At 48.5% G+C, this 13,658-nt stretch overlaps 1 protein-coding gene across 2 annotated transcripts in view; it reads right to left on the bottom strand.

Annotated features, from left to right (window-relative positions):
• The window catches only part of LOC144790650 (uncharacterized), a 161,267-nt gene that overhangs the window by 81,024 nt on the left and 66,585 nt on the right, over window positions 1-13,658 (bottom strand). The window contains exon 1 of one of the 2 annotated variants that reach the window (XM_078665378.1): window positions 1,718-1,811. The exons of the other annotated variant lie outside the window; for it this stretch is intronic. The gene's annotated coding sequence lies outside the window, so the exon portion shown is untranslated. Of the gene's footprint in view, window positions 1-1,717; window positions 1,812-13,658 lie in introns of those variants that run through there. 2 annotated transcript variants of the gene reach the window in all.

Below are 13,658 nucleotides of genomic sequence, written 5' to 3'. Positions count from 1 at the left end.
TATTTCTGCAGGTTGTAAGGCTGACCAAGAGATATTGAAACCATCACCACTGACATTGATTAGATGCAAATATACCTCATAGGTATCTCACCTTTTCCTATTTGATAGGTCGACAAGCCCAACCCTAACGTCAACATATATTAGATATCTCTAGATGGTAAATAGTGTTTGAACAGAACACAAGTAATCTTTCTTCTTTTCCCCACAGCCTATATGTTTTTCTCCTATAGCTTACCAATGCACAGGTTCATAACACGGGTGTACAGCGTGACAGCCCTCAAACACAAGACTCACATGAACAGACAGAAGGAAGAGCAGAGTTTAATAACAACAATACCAGCCCAACAGTGCAGCAACAAACACAACTTACCAGAAAATAAAATAGCTAAGCAAAAACTAGAGATGCCTGTAACATTTTGAGGATAATAAATGAACAAAAGTATTTTTCACTTCAGAACATCAACTCTGAACCACTAAGGGAATGTTTGACAATGAAAGAATTTTACAAATTAGGTATGTTGTAATAAGTACAGACTTCAACCCCTATCAATTAAAACACTTCACGCTCAATTACCACATTTATAGTGGTTTTGAAAATATACAAGCAAACACAACCAATCATAAACAAATTAAACATGTAAACATAAATAATAACCTTTTTTTAAATGAGAAATCATCTAAACTGGTGCTTAGTGAACAACATTCTATGGGTACTTAGTTTAAAGCTAAGAAAGAAGAGGATCAGAGAGACATCTATGATTGTCGTAGGAACTATTATAGATAACAATAAAACTACATACTCAAGAGGTGTGTGTTTGAGTGTATGTGTTTGTGTACCTAGATAATTCATGTTGTTTACTGAGAAATACATGGCTGGAAAGTCATGTGTGTTCCATTGAAATAAATTGAGTGCAATGTTAGTATGAAAAGTAAACCTGCATATTTTTCATACAGATTAATAAAATTTAAAAAAATACTCATTAGCATAACTCATATGTAAAACATGTTCCTCTATATTATTAAAGAGATGTTATATCAGGGTTTCTTGAATACTAAACCTACACTTTTAACCCTCTTCACCATAACCTTAAAAAGATTCCTGAAATACTTAAGCCATACCCTTAGGCCCTATACATTATACTCAATGTGTTAATCTCTGTTCCCTTAATCCATTAACCCTATACCCAAAAGTGTCAATCCTAATGCCGTATATCCCACAATATTAAACCCTAGCACCTATAACCGTCATAACCCTCACTCCTAACCTTTTCACTCCTTAACATTATACCCAAAACCCTCAACACTTAAATCTGTACCTCAAAATCTTAACTATTATACCCTAAACCTCTAACCTAAAACCACATTACCTCACATCTATTCCCCTAATGCATAAACACTAGTCCCTGAACTTTAACGTAAAGTTTCATCATTTGTCCCCAGTTTGTGTGTGTGTTTATGTAAGTGCACATGGATTCTTTAAATACACAGGCCTTTGGAGGTAGAACAATGTCTATATTCTATTTAAGTTTAATATTAACACAATGTTTTAGATTCTAAACATCAAAGACATCCCATCCATCAATTTCCAAGTGTATTATAATCTAAAGCACTTGTAACATAGGGGAAGAAGTATCTGTCACATTTTGACTGAGTATCCCATCCACCAACCTCTAAATAAGACCCTCAGTCAAGCACTCTAACACATAAATGACCTTACCAGTTGTAGTAGTATTTAAGCTCACTAATAAATGTTAGTGTTTAAAGAAATTGCAGCTCTCACAAGCTAACACAGCTCCAACTGCCTCCTTCCAAGTCTCCAAGGAAAGTGACCACTGCGCCAGAGATCTAGAACTCTCAGCCTCAGTTTCCTAGGCAGCACTAATGGAGCCCTTATGACACTATCAGCAACCATCTGCTTGTTATGTTTCTATTTCTGCTCCTTGGCAATGTCTGATGATGTCACACACACAGAATCTGGAGAGGTTGGAAGATGAATTGAGAATCCTGGTGTGTGGGAAATTCCAACAAACAAAAGAAGCAGGATTATCCTTATTTAAAATGCAGAAAGGTCATCATTCCTCAATATGGGAATGCCCACAAGATTTTGAATTCAGGTAAGCTTTGGTCCAGTGGCACCGTGTCACTGAAACCACGTCTGGACATACACTGTGTCACAGGAACAAAGCTATACCTATTTGATGAGCCCTAACCAAGGCAAAACCACTCCTGGGTTGCTTGGTTCCGGTTCAGGGAGAACTTAGCCTGTTCTCATTGGAGGAGAGTCAAGAGTGATTTGCATATGGTTGGATCCAAACTTAAGTGGCATGGTATGGAAAATAATGATGGATTGGGATGCGGCCCAAGTAATTACCAATGAATGAGATTAATTCAAGCATTCCATGCATTCCTGTGCCTTCTCCCCTTTGTTTCATACTTTTGTGGCCCCAAGCTCGCCCAGATCGTATTTTCTGCCCCTGCCATTTTGTTTGTTTGTGATTCGGAGCAAGCCCCTCCTCTCCGCCCCGCACCCGCCTCCCCAGCTGCTCCTCCCTTCCAAGATTGACCACCACTGCCCCGTAGATCAAAGCGCTGTGACCTCCCTTACGCTGTAAGAGGCGGCCGCTCACTCGCGCTCTGCCGAGTTCCCTCAGCGCCATCCTCACATCCCTGACGAAATTCTGCTGGCTGGTATCGTAGCGCTTTGAGCACTCACAGCACTGCAATTGACTCATTACCTGCAACGCAGCGCTTTTGCTCCGTGTAACCGCCCGCATAGAAGCAGTATTATTTGCATATCTCTGCTCGCACTGCGCTCGCTTTGTTAAACTGGTACCGTTTTGACTGCTGTTGGTTAATCTGTGCCTTCTCCCCTTTGTTTCATACTTTTGTGGCCCCAAGCTCGCCCAGATCGTATTTTCTGCCCCTGCCATTTTGTTTGTTTGTGATTCGGAGCAAGCCCCTCCTCTCCGCCCCGCACCCGCCTCCCCAGCTGCTCCTCCCTTCCTCCGCCCCCTCCACTCTCCATTTATGTCTGATGTACCCACGCGCAGCGTCCACGCGCTACGGCCTCGCCGAAGGTGCGCCAAAGGTAAGCCCGTCTACGCCCGTCCGCGCCTGGACCGCGCCCAGCGCCAGACCCCCTGCCCCTCGCGCTGCCCAGCCCTCCCGCATTACCTACGATGCCGCCTCCCTCCTAGCCCTTAACCCCGGTCGCGCCCCCACCTGTATCCAAGCCGCCCCTGGTCAAACCCATGGACCTTTCTCCTGCTTCACCTGCAAATACAGCGGCACCAACTACATCTCCGCTACGACCACCCCACAGACTCCCGACCCCAATCACCTACAATGCATCCTTCTCAACACCCGATCGGTCCACAGACACGCCATTGACCTTTGGAATCTACTAGACACCATCTCTCCAGACATCGCCTTCCTAACGGAAACATGGATGAACGCTTCCTCCGCCCCAGACATCACCATCGCCATCCCTGAAAATTATAAGATCACACGCAAGGACCGCACCGGCCACACAGGAGGAGGAATCGCTATCGTCCATAAGAAATCAATCCGCATATCAACCAGCTCTGACGCCAACCTCGCCAACTCCGAACACCTTCACTTCCAGATCCACATCGACCCCAAAACCACACTCAGAGGCACCCTCCTCTACAGACCACCAGGACCCCGCGTAAAATTCAGTGAAGACATCACGGACTTCATCACTCCACACGCACTCCCCTCCAAAGACTACATCCTTCTGGGAGACCTCAACTTTCACCTCGAAAAGATCAACGACCGCAACACCGCCACCCTCGTGGACAACCTCGCCAACCTCGGACTAAAACAACTAGTCACTTCCCCCACCCACATCGCAGGTCACACACTCGACCCCATCTTCACATCCAGCAACCATGTCTCCTTCAGCCACACTACGGACCTCCTCTGGACTGACCACAGCTGCGTTCACTTCACCTACAACAAACCAAAACCCTGCATCCACCTCCAACCTACCCTGCAAAGGAATTGGAACAAAATCACCACGGACCAAATCTCCGTATCGCTCCTTCAAAACACCCCAGCCCTCTCTTCTAACGCCAACGAAGCCGCCGCCAACCTCACAATATGGCTATCCAACACCGCTGACACCTTAGCACCACTGAAGAAACGTCAAAACAAACCTGGCAGCAAGAAGGCCTCTTGGTTCAACGATGATCTCAAGAAGTCCAAGAAACTCTGCCGCTCCCTTGAAAAGGCCTGGAAAAAAGACCCAACCACTAGCACCAAGGAAGCCTTCAAAAACGCCACCCGCACTCACCACCAACTAATCCGAAAGGCCAAGAAAACAGCATTCAAGGATCGACTTGACAACAACGCCCACAACAGCAAGGAACTTTTCAACATCGTCAAGGAATTTTCCAATCCCTCGGCCAACTCCAACGACATCACCCCCTCTCAAACCCTCTGCGACTCCCTAGCCTCATTTTTCCACAACAAGATTGCAGACATCCACAACAGCTTTGACAACCAACCCGGAGACCAACCCACTCTACCATTTGCTGATCATCTTCCCCCCGTGAACACCCTCAACGACTGGAACCCAATCTCCACTGAGGACACCATCCGCCTGATGAACTCCATCCACTCAGGATCCCCCACAGACCCATGCCCTCACCACATCTTCAACAAAGCAGACTCCGTCATAGCACCGCACCTCCGAGACGTCATCAACTGCTCCTTCAACTCCGCCACCTTCCCGGAAGACTGGAAACACGCTGAACTCACCGCCCTTCTGAAAAAACCCACAGCGGACCCCACCGAACTCAAAAATTACCGCCCCATCTCGCTTCTTCCATTCCCGGCCAAAGTCATCGAGAAAGCTGTCAACAACCAGCTCGCCGCCTTCCTCGAAGCCAACAAATCCCTCGACCCCTCACAATCTGGCTTCCGAGCAAAACACAGCACTGAGACCGCCCTCATCGCAGCAACAGACGACATTCGAACTTTACTGGACAATGGAGACACAGTCGCCCTCATCCTCCTTGACCTCTCTGCAGCATTCGACACAGTCTGCCACAGCACCCTTTTACAACGCCTCAATAACATCGGAATCCAAGGAAAAGCACTTGAATGGATCACCTCGTTCCTCACCGGAAGAACCCAGAGAGTCCGCCTTCCACCATTCAAGTCCGAGGCCTCTGAAGTCATCTGCGGCGTACCACAAGGATCCTCACTCAGTCCCACCCTCTTCAACGTATACATGAGCCCCCTCGTGGCCATCGCACGCCAACACAACCTCAACATCATCTCTTACGCGGATGACACTCAACTGATCCTTTCTCTCACCAACGACCCCAGCACCGCCAAAACTAACCTACACGAAGGAATGAAAGAAGTTGCCGAATGGATGAAACAAAGCCGTCTGAAACTGAACTCAGACAAAACAGAAGTCCTCATCTTAGGTACATCCCCCTCTGCATGGGACGACTCCTGGTGGCCGGAAGCCCTCGGAAAAGCACCCATCCCGACAGACCACGCACGGAACCTAGGCGTCATCCTGGACTCTTCACTCTCAATGAACAGACAAGTCAGCGCCGTTTCCTCTTCCTGCTTCAACATTCTTCGCATGCTCAGAAAAACATTTCACTGGATCCCCTCCGAAACAAGGAAAACAGTCACCCACGCTCTAGTCACGAGCCGACTGGACTACGGAAACACCCTCTACGCAGGTACTACCGCAAAACTCCAGAAGAAACTCCAACGAATCCAAAACGCCTCAGCCAGGCTCATATTAGACATCCCACGCAACGAACACATCTCTGGTCACCTTAAAGACCTCCACTGGCTACCCGTCAATAAGAGGATCACTTTCCGACTGCTTACCCACGCACACAAATCACTCTACGACATCGGACCAGAATGCCTCAACTCAAGACTGTCCTTCTACACCCCCTCCCGCCAACTACGTTCTTCCAGCCAAGCCTTCGCCACCGTACCTCGCATCAACAAGACCACCATGGGGGGCAGATCCTTTTCATACCTGGCTGCTAAAACATGGAATTCACTCCGCGCTTACCTTCGCCTTACCCAGAACCACCTAGCATTCAGAAAGCAACTTAAAACGTGGATATTTGACAAGTAATCCTCCTCCCCTTCCTAAGCGCCTTGAAACCCTCTGGGTATGTAGTGCGCTATATAAATTATATGACTTGACTTGACTTGACATGCATCACTTTTCTGTACACTTTAATGAAAAAGCATACATTGTTTATTAACCATGTACATCATGGGAAGGGTTTCCTAATTTACAGTTATATTTGTTGTCAATTTTTGTGGAGTATTGCTATTTTTTTTCAATGTTTTAAACCATTTGAAAATGGTTGTAATAACCAGGCGTGCAGTGTGCAATTTGCACACTTTTTGCATGTTGTAATAATTTTTGGCCACTATTTTCTGTTGCTTTTATTATGAAGTATTATGATAGCAACATTGTTTGATATATCTTTGCTTTATTTCCTGCCTAATGCCTCTGCACTAAACCTGGACGGAGTTTGCGGAGTTGCACTATGTGGCACTATGCGAACTGCAAACAAATCTCCGCCGCACTACGCAGAGCTATGCGAGTGGCGGAGTATGATAGGAAAATGCTGTTTGCAGTGATTGGACAGTGCCGGATGTTTGTCCGCACTGTGAAATCATTGCGAACGGTACCATGCACAGTGCATGTGGTCCCTGCTTTTCTTTTGTGCCGCGCAAGTATATTTTTACTCGAGCACCAGATTTCTCAACGGGAACTGTCACAAGCATTCGCGACCACTTGCAAGAGAAACCTGTTGCCCCCTTGTTAGACCTGTCTGCTTCTGAGAGTCCCCTCACACTATGATTTATTTTGTTCCCCCGTGCCTCCTAAAATGTGTCGCTTTTTCTTTGTCTACCAGGACCTTTTTGTGTGTTGTCCCATGGGGTTAGATGCTCTTTGAGATAGATGCTCTTCCAGATATACGCGCAATGAGTTGTGAGTGCAACTAAGGGATTATCACGCGTATCTTGTGCCAGAGAGCCCGAACCCGTGGACACTTCAAAAACTTTAAGAGCACGCATTCCGCATTGAATGACAAACGTAATGTGTTTACCCTGAAAGTGATTAATTGGTGGCAGCGATACCAGAATGACCCTGTGATATTTATGTGAAACGATCAGTATCTAACCTGCTAGGAAACTGTCCAGTCATTGCTGATATTTATTCCAGTCATTGCTGATATTTATTCCAGTCATTGCTGATATTTATTCCAGTCATTGCTGATATTTATTCCAGTCATTGCTGATATTTATTCTAATGTATTGAATCCTGATATTTATCCAGTATATTTATTTATTAGAGTCCAACTATTTATTCCTGAGAAACCAGTACACAGCTAATCAAACCCATGTAAGAAATGTGAATGTGATTACCTAAGTGAACTTCCTTCAAACCCAGAGAACTTTTACATAAACGAAACGTATTTTTCTATAACAGTGGTGTGGTGTCCTTCTTTTTGTGTGGTGTGCAGGGAGTTATTATTTGGTCATAGCCGGCTTAACACAACAGCCTTCTACCGCCTTGTCACTCAAGCCAAGCTACCCCCCTTTGTGCTGGGCTTGCCTATCGCAGGTCCAACACCCCTGCATTGAGAAATCTTGCCGGGATGTTGATTTTCCAAGCTCGCGCTCGCCAACTTGATGTTAACGATCGCTAACGGGGTAAAAAACTCTGCTTCACAACGCGAAGTGGAGTTTTTTGGAACTCAGTGATCTCCGCTTAACACGGAGTGCAGGAAAAGTGAGGTTCAAGAAACGCTTAGGAAGACGCGTTTCTGCCTTCACATGGCTTCATCAGTGCTGGTTTCAATGGCTCCTTCTTCCAGGGGGGCCAAACGCACAGATTTAAATATCGTGGCCACTCCCCATTAGGTGGTCTTGCGCTCCTCCTCAGCCCAACGATGGTCAGGTGTCCTGCGCTCAAACCAACCAGGCAGATGAATGCTGGGGCTGCGAGTCCCTAGAGGAAGCCCATTCAGTGACGGGGGCATCTCCTAATAACATGTTAAGTCCCAACTGGTTGTCTAGAGATCCCAAAGCCGCCAGAGGTACCTGGGATGATTTTGCCGCCCCATTTCCCCTTCTCAGGCAATGGAGAGTGACACGTTGCAGTTTCATGCAGCTACCAGAGTTCACAGGCTCTCTGCGTTGCTCCAGACCGAGGGCGGTTGTCAGCCAGCACCTGCTTGCTGGCGAAACATTGACACCAAAACTTTCTCCCAGGTAGGGAAAAAGGGAAGACACAGCTCCGGGGATTAAAAATGGTTTAATAGCTCTTGTTTTGCGCAAGCGAGGTCCATGAAACGCTTAGGGAGACGCGTTTCAGCCCTTCAAATGGCTTCATCAGTGCCGGTTTCAATGGCTCCTTCTTCTAGGGGGGGGCAAACACACTGATTTAAATATCATGGCCACTCCCCATCAGGTGGTCTCTCCCACCTCCTCAGCCCAACGATGTTCAGGTGTCCTGCGCTCAAACTAACCAGGCAGATGCATGCTGGGGCTGGGAGTCCTCAGAGGAAGCCCATTCAGTGACGGGGCATCTCCTAACAACATGTGAAGTCCCAACTGGTTGGCAAAGGACCTCAACGCCGCCAGATGTACTTGGAATGATTTTGCCTTCCTATGTCTCCTTCTCAGGCAAACAGTGTTGCCTCCTCTCCCCCAAAGTATGGGGGCGACGCGTTGCAGTTTCATGCAGTTACCAGAAATTACAGGCTCTCAGCGTTGCTCCAGACCGAGAGGGCGGTCATCAACCAGCGCCTGCTTCCTGGCGAAACATAGACACCAAAACATTCTCCCAGGTAGGGAAAAAGGGACGACTCAGCTCCAGGGATTAAAAAGGCTATAATAGCTGTTGTTTTGCACAAGTATCTGAGGTCCATGAAACGCTTAGGCAGATGCGTTTCAGCCTTCAAATGGCTTCATCAGCGCCGGTTTCAAGGGCTCCTTCTTCCAGGGGGGCCAAACGCACAGATTTAAATATCGTGGCCACTCCCCATCGGGTGGTCTCTCGCCCTTCCTCAGCCTAATGATGTTCAGGTGTCCTGCACTCAAACCAACCAGGCAGACGCATTCTGGGGCTAAAAAAATAGGATTTTTTTTACAATATCTTTGGGGCCCTTTCATGAATCTTCGCAAAATTTTCAAAACTAATGAGGTGCTCCGTTCAGCTACTGTCTTGAAAGGTTTGGGGTGAATCGCCAAGTGGGGGCCGAGAAAAAAGGAGGGTCCCAAAATCCATTTTCTCCATGTTCATTTCCATAGGAAACTTTAGACAAGGCTACAGACCAAACTCCTGAACCCGAATTGCACTAAATTTAGCAAGTTTGGGCTGGACTGTTTCCATGAGGAGCAGGATCAAGACTGATTTGTATATGGCTGGGTCTAAGCTGAGGTGGCATGGTGAGCAAAGGAACAATGGATTTAGATTAATTCAGCCTTCCAGCCATCATTTGTTTGCATAGCACTTTTCTCCATAAGGAGGATGGGTATGCCCAGGCATGGGTCCCTTGCACGCTGGGCTACTGGATTGAAGCTAGCCTGGCTGACGAGGGGTGATACCCCTAAGCCGATACTAGGATGCTTGTTTCTGCTACAGGGATGGCCTGGCTTGGCCATTCGACAGGACTGTTCCCCTGAAAAGCAGGGTCAAGACTGTTTTGCATATCGCTGTGTCTAAACTGGGATGGCATGGAGAGCAAAATAACGATGAATTTAACCCAGATCTCTTGAGTGGGGGTCAATGTTTGATTCATTCAGCATTCCATCCATCGTTTCTTTGCGTGGTGCTGGATCTAGGAGCGGACATGAAGAGAAAGTCGTCACAGAAGATTCAAGTTGGCAGGCATTGCAGATGGTTGTCGTGTGACATGAGGAGTCCATTCAAAGTCGCAGAGTGGGCAAAAACTTCAGAATCTTCATCTGGGACTCAGGACTTGTGGTTTCAGATAAGGAGGGAACACTCTGATGCTATCCAAGGGTCCATGACTTGGATGGGAACCTATTAGGGATCAGAGTTCACTCCAGCAGAGGCCAGCAGTAGGGCTCAGGCAGGCCCAGTTGGTGCTGATCAGCTTTGCAGTTGCAGGGAGGCCCCTGGAAGGTTGCCTTGTCCCTGTAGCTCAAACAGGAAGTCAGTCAACTAACTCTTGAAGTCATTTCCATGGACCCTGAGCTCAAGTCAAGCAGGTCCAATCTTCTATCTTCAAATAGCAGGGCAGTTCTTCTTCTTAATCTTCCACAGGTCAAGGAGTGTTCTGATGAGAGGTTTTGAAGGTACCACTTAAATTTTCATTGCCAGTCTGCAGGTTGGGAATGTCCCCTTTGTCTAAACTTCACTCTTTCCTATATTTGGCTCAAAACTGTTTAGGGTAACAAAGGGGAGATAGTGAGTCATGCATTTAAGATATTCTCATTGTCAGGGCATGTAAAACTGAAGTAAACCTTTGCTACTTTTTAAATAAATTGCACTCTGCCCTATTCGCCATTAGGGCTTGCCTTAGGGGTGACTTATAAGTATTAAACAGGAATGCTTAGGCCTAGCAAAAAGCTTATTGTGCCTGGTTGGAATGGCAGTTTAGTTAAAAATTATACTACAGAATTAGTGGTAGACGTAAGATATGTTTTGCAGTGCTACCTTAGTGGGGGAGAGGGGGGCACAATGAGTGCTACAGCCCACTAGTAGCATTTAATTTACAGGCAGTGGGTACATTTAGTACCATGTACTAGGGTTTTACAAGTAAATTGAATGTACCAGTGAGGTGTAGGCCAATTGTACCCTATTTTAAAGGGAAAGCACACTCAGTTTACCAGTGATTAGCAGGAGGAATGTGCACAGAGTCCTAAAAGCCAACATAGCTGTGTTCAGCGAAGGAAGGCAAACATCTGGGGTGACCTGGCTTAGAGGGCCAGGTCGAACACCAACTCATTCTGTTGCTGCTTTTAACATTTAGAACTTATATTGCCAGCCCACTAAATAGTAATATTTCTGCAGGTTGTAAGGCAGACCAAGAGATATTGAAACCATCACCGCTGACATTGATTAGATGCAAATATACCTCATGGGTATCTCACCTTTTTAGGTCGAGCCTCAGGCATTGATTTATCAATGCTTGTTGGCGAGATATTTAGTAAGGGGCACCAGAAAATGCTCCCAAAGACCTTTGGAATGTGGTTTATGGCTAGTGCATGTGTGGCATTCAAGCGCGAAGCTGGCATCTGGCATCGGACTTGAAAGCAGCAGACGGCTTTCGCCAGCACGCGCTCTGCTTCACTTCCTGCTTCCCCTCTCACAACAATTAACTTTAGTTATCGCTCACACCCCATATGCTCGTTCCCTAAGACCCTTTCTTTGATGTCCGCTTTTCTTGTTTTTTCTTTGTATTCATTTCGCGGGGAAGCCGTGTTTTGTTTGGCGTTCTCTGCACCTTTCTCATTTTTTTTCTAGACGAAAATGAAAGCCTACCATGCTTCTTTACAGTAGCCTTGCTCTTCAAATGCTGTTGCTGTATTGCCAACTCTCTAGGGACACTCAGCTTGAAAACTCTCGACTTGCTAGCTGCAATGCTACATTCGCTATGCTTTGCTTCTAGACACATTGATCCCTCGCAGACTGTGCTGACTTTGCCCCTCCTGATTCTGACACTGACAAACGCAGTCACCAAGCAGTCTCTTCTCTCTGTCTTATGATGTTTGCCCTGCCACCATTTACTTCGGACCCACACCCTCACACCTCCTCACCCTCACACACCCTCACACCCTCTCACCCTCACACACACTCACACACCGTCCCTCACCCACCTTCACACACCCTCACTCACCCTCACACCCTCACCCACTCACACCCTCACCCTCACAACCCTCTCACCCTCACTCACCCTCACCCGTCACACCCCCACACACCCTCACACTCACACCCACTCACCCTCACGCTCACACCCCCTCACGCTCACCCCCTCACCTTCATACACCTCCTCACCCTTACCCCCTCATACCCCCACACTCTCACACACCCTTACACCCTCTCACCCTCACACACCCTCACACACTGTCACTCACCCTCACACACCCTCACTGACCCTCACTCACCCTCACACCCTCAAACTCACTCCCTCACACCCTCACAACCCTCTCACCCTCACCCCCTCACACCCCAACACACCCTCACCCTCACACCCCCTCACCCTTACCCTCACACCCCCTCACCCTCATACACCTCCTCAGCCTTACACCCCCTCACTCTCATACCCCCTCACCCTCAAACCCCTCACCCTCACCCTCACACACCGTCACCCTCACACACCCTCTAATGCCCACATACCCTCTCACCCTCAAACACCCTCTCACCTTCACACACCCTCTCACCCTCACACCCCCTCACCCGCACACACCCTCACATCCCCTCACATCTCCTCACCCTCTCTCACACCCTCACCCTCACACCCCCTAACCCTCACACCCCTTCACACACCCTCACGCACCCACGAAGTCACACACCCTCACCTTCACTCACCCTCTCACCCTCATACACCCTCTCACCCTCACACACCCTCTCACCCTCACACACCCTCTCACCCTCACACCCTCTCATCCTCACACCCCCTCACCCTCACACTCACACCCCACACCCTCACACACCCTCACTCACCCTCACACACCCTCTCACCCTCACACACCCTTTCACCCTCACACACCCTCTCACCCTCACACCCCCTCACCCTCAGACACCCTCACACCCTCACCCTCACACCCCCTCACACCCTCACCCTCACACACCCCCTCACACACCCTCACATACAGTCACTCACCCTCACCCACCCTCACACACCCTCACTCACCCTCACTCACCCTCATACCCTCACACCCTCACCCTCACAACCCTCTAACCTTCACTCACCTTCACCCCCTCACACACCCTCACCCTCACACCCCTTCACCACCACCCTCACACCCCCTCACCCTCACCCTCACACACCTCCTCACTCTCACAACCCCACACCCTCACAGCCTCTCACCCTAGCAAACACTCACACACTGTTACTTACCCTTACCCATCCTCACACACCCTTACCCACCCTCACTCACCCTCACACCCTCACCTCCCTCACCCTGACAACCCTCTCATCCTCACTCACCAGCTCACACCCCCAACACACCCGCACCCTCACACCCCCTCAGCCTCACACTCCCTCACCCTCACCCCCTCACCCTCACATACCTCCTCACCCTCACACTCCCTCACCCTCACACACCCTCACCCTCACATACCCTCACCGTCACACACGCTCCCCCTCACACACCCTCATCCTTACTCACCCTCTCACCCTCACACACCCTCTCACCCTCACACACCATCTCACCATCACACACCCTCTCACCATCACACCCCCTCACCCTCACATCCCCTCACCCTCACATCCCCCCACCCTCCCTCACACCCTCACCCTCACACACCCTCACCCCTCACACACCCTCACCCTTGCGTCACACAGCCTCACCCTCACACACCCTCACACCCTCACCCTCACTCACCCTTTCACCCTCACACACCATCTCACCCTCACACACCCTCTCACCCTCACACA

The sequence above is a fragment of the Lissotriton helveticus genome, chromosome 11 (genome assembly GCF_964261635.1).
Source record: "Lissotriton helveticus chromosome 11, aLisHel1.1, whole genome shotgun sequence".
NCBI classification, from domain to species: domain Eukaryota; kingdom Metazoa; phylum Chordata; class Amphibia; order Caudata; family Salamandridae; genus Lissotriton; species Lissotriton helveticus.
Note: the sequence above shows the minus strand (reverse complement) of the source record. Positions and strands in the feature narration are given on the sequence as shown.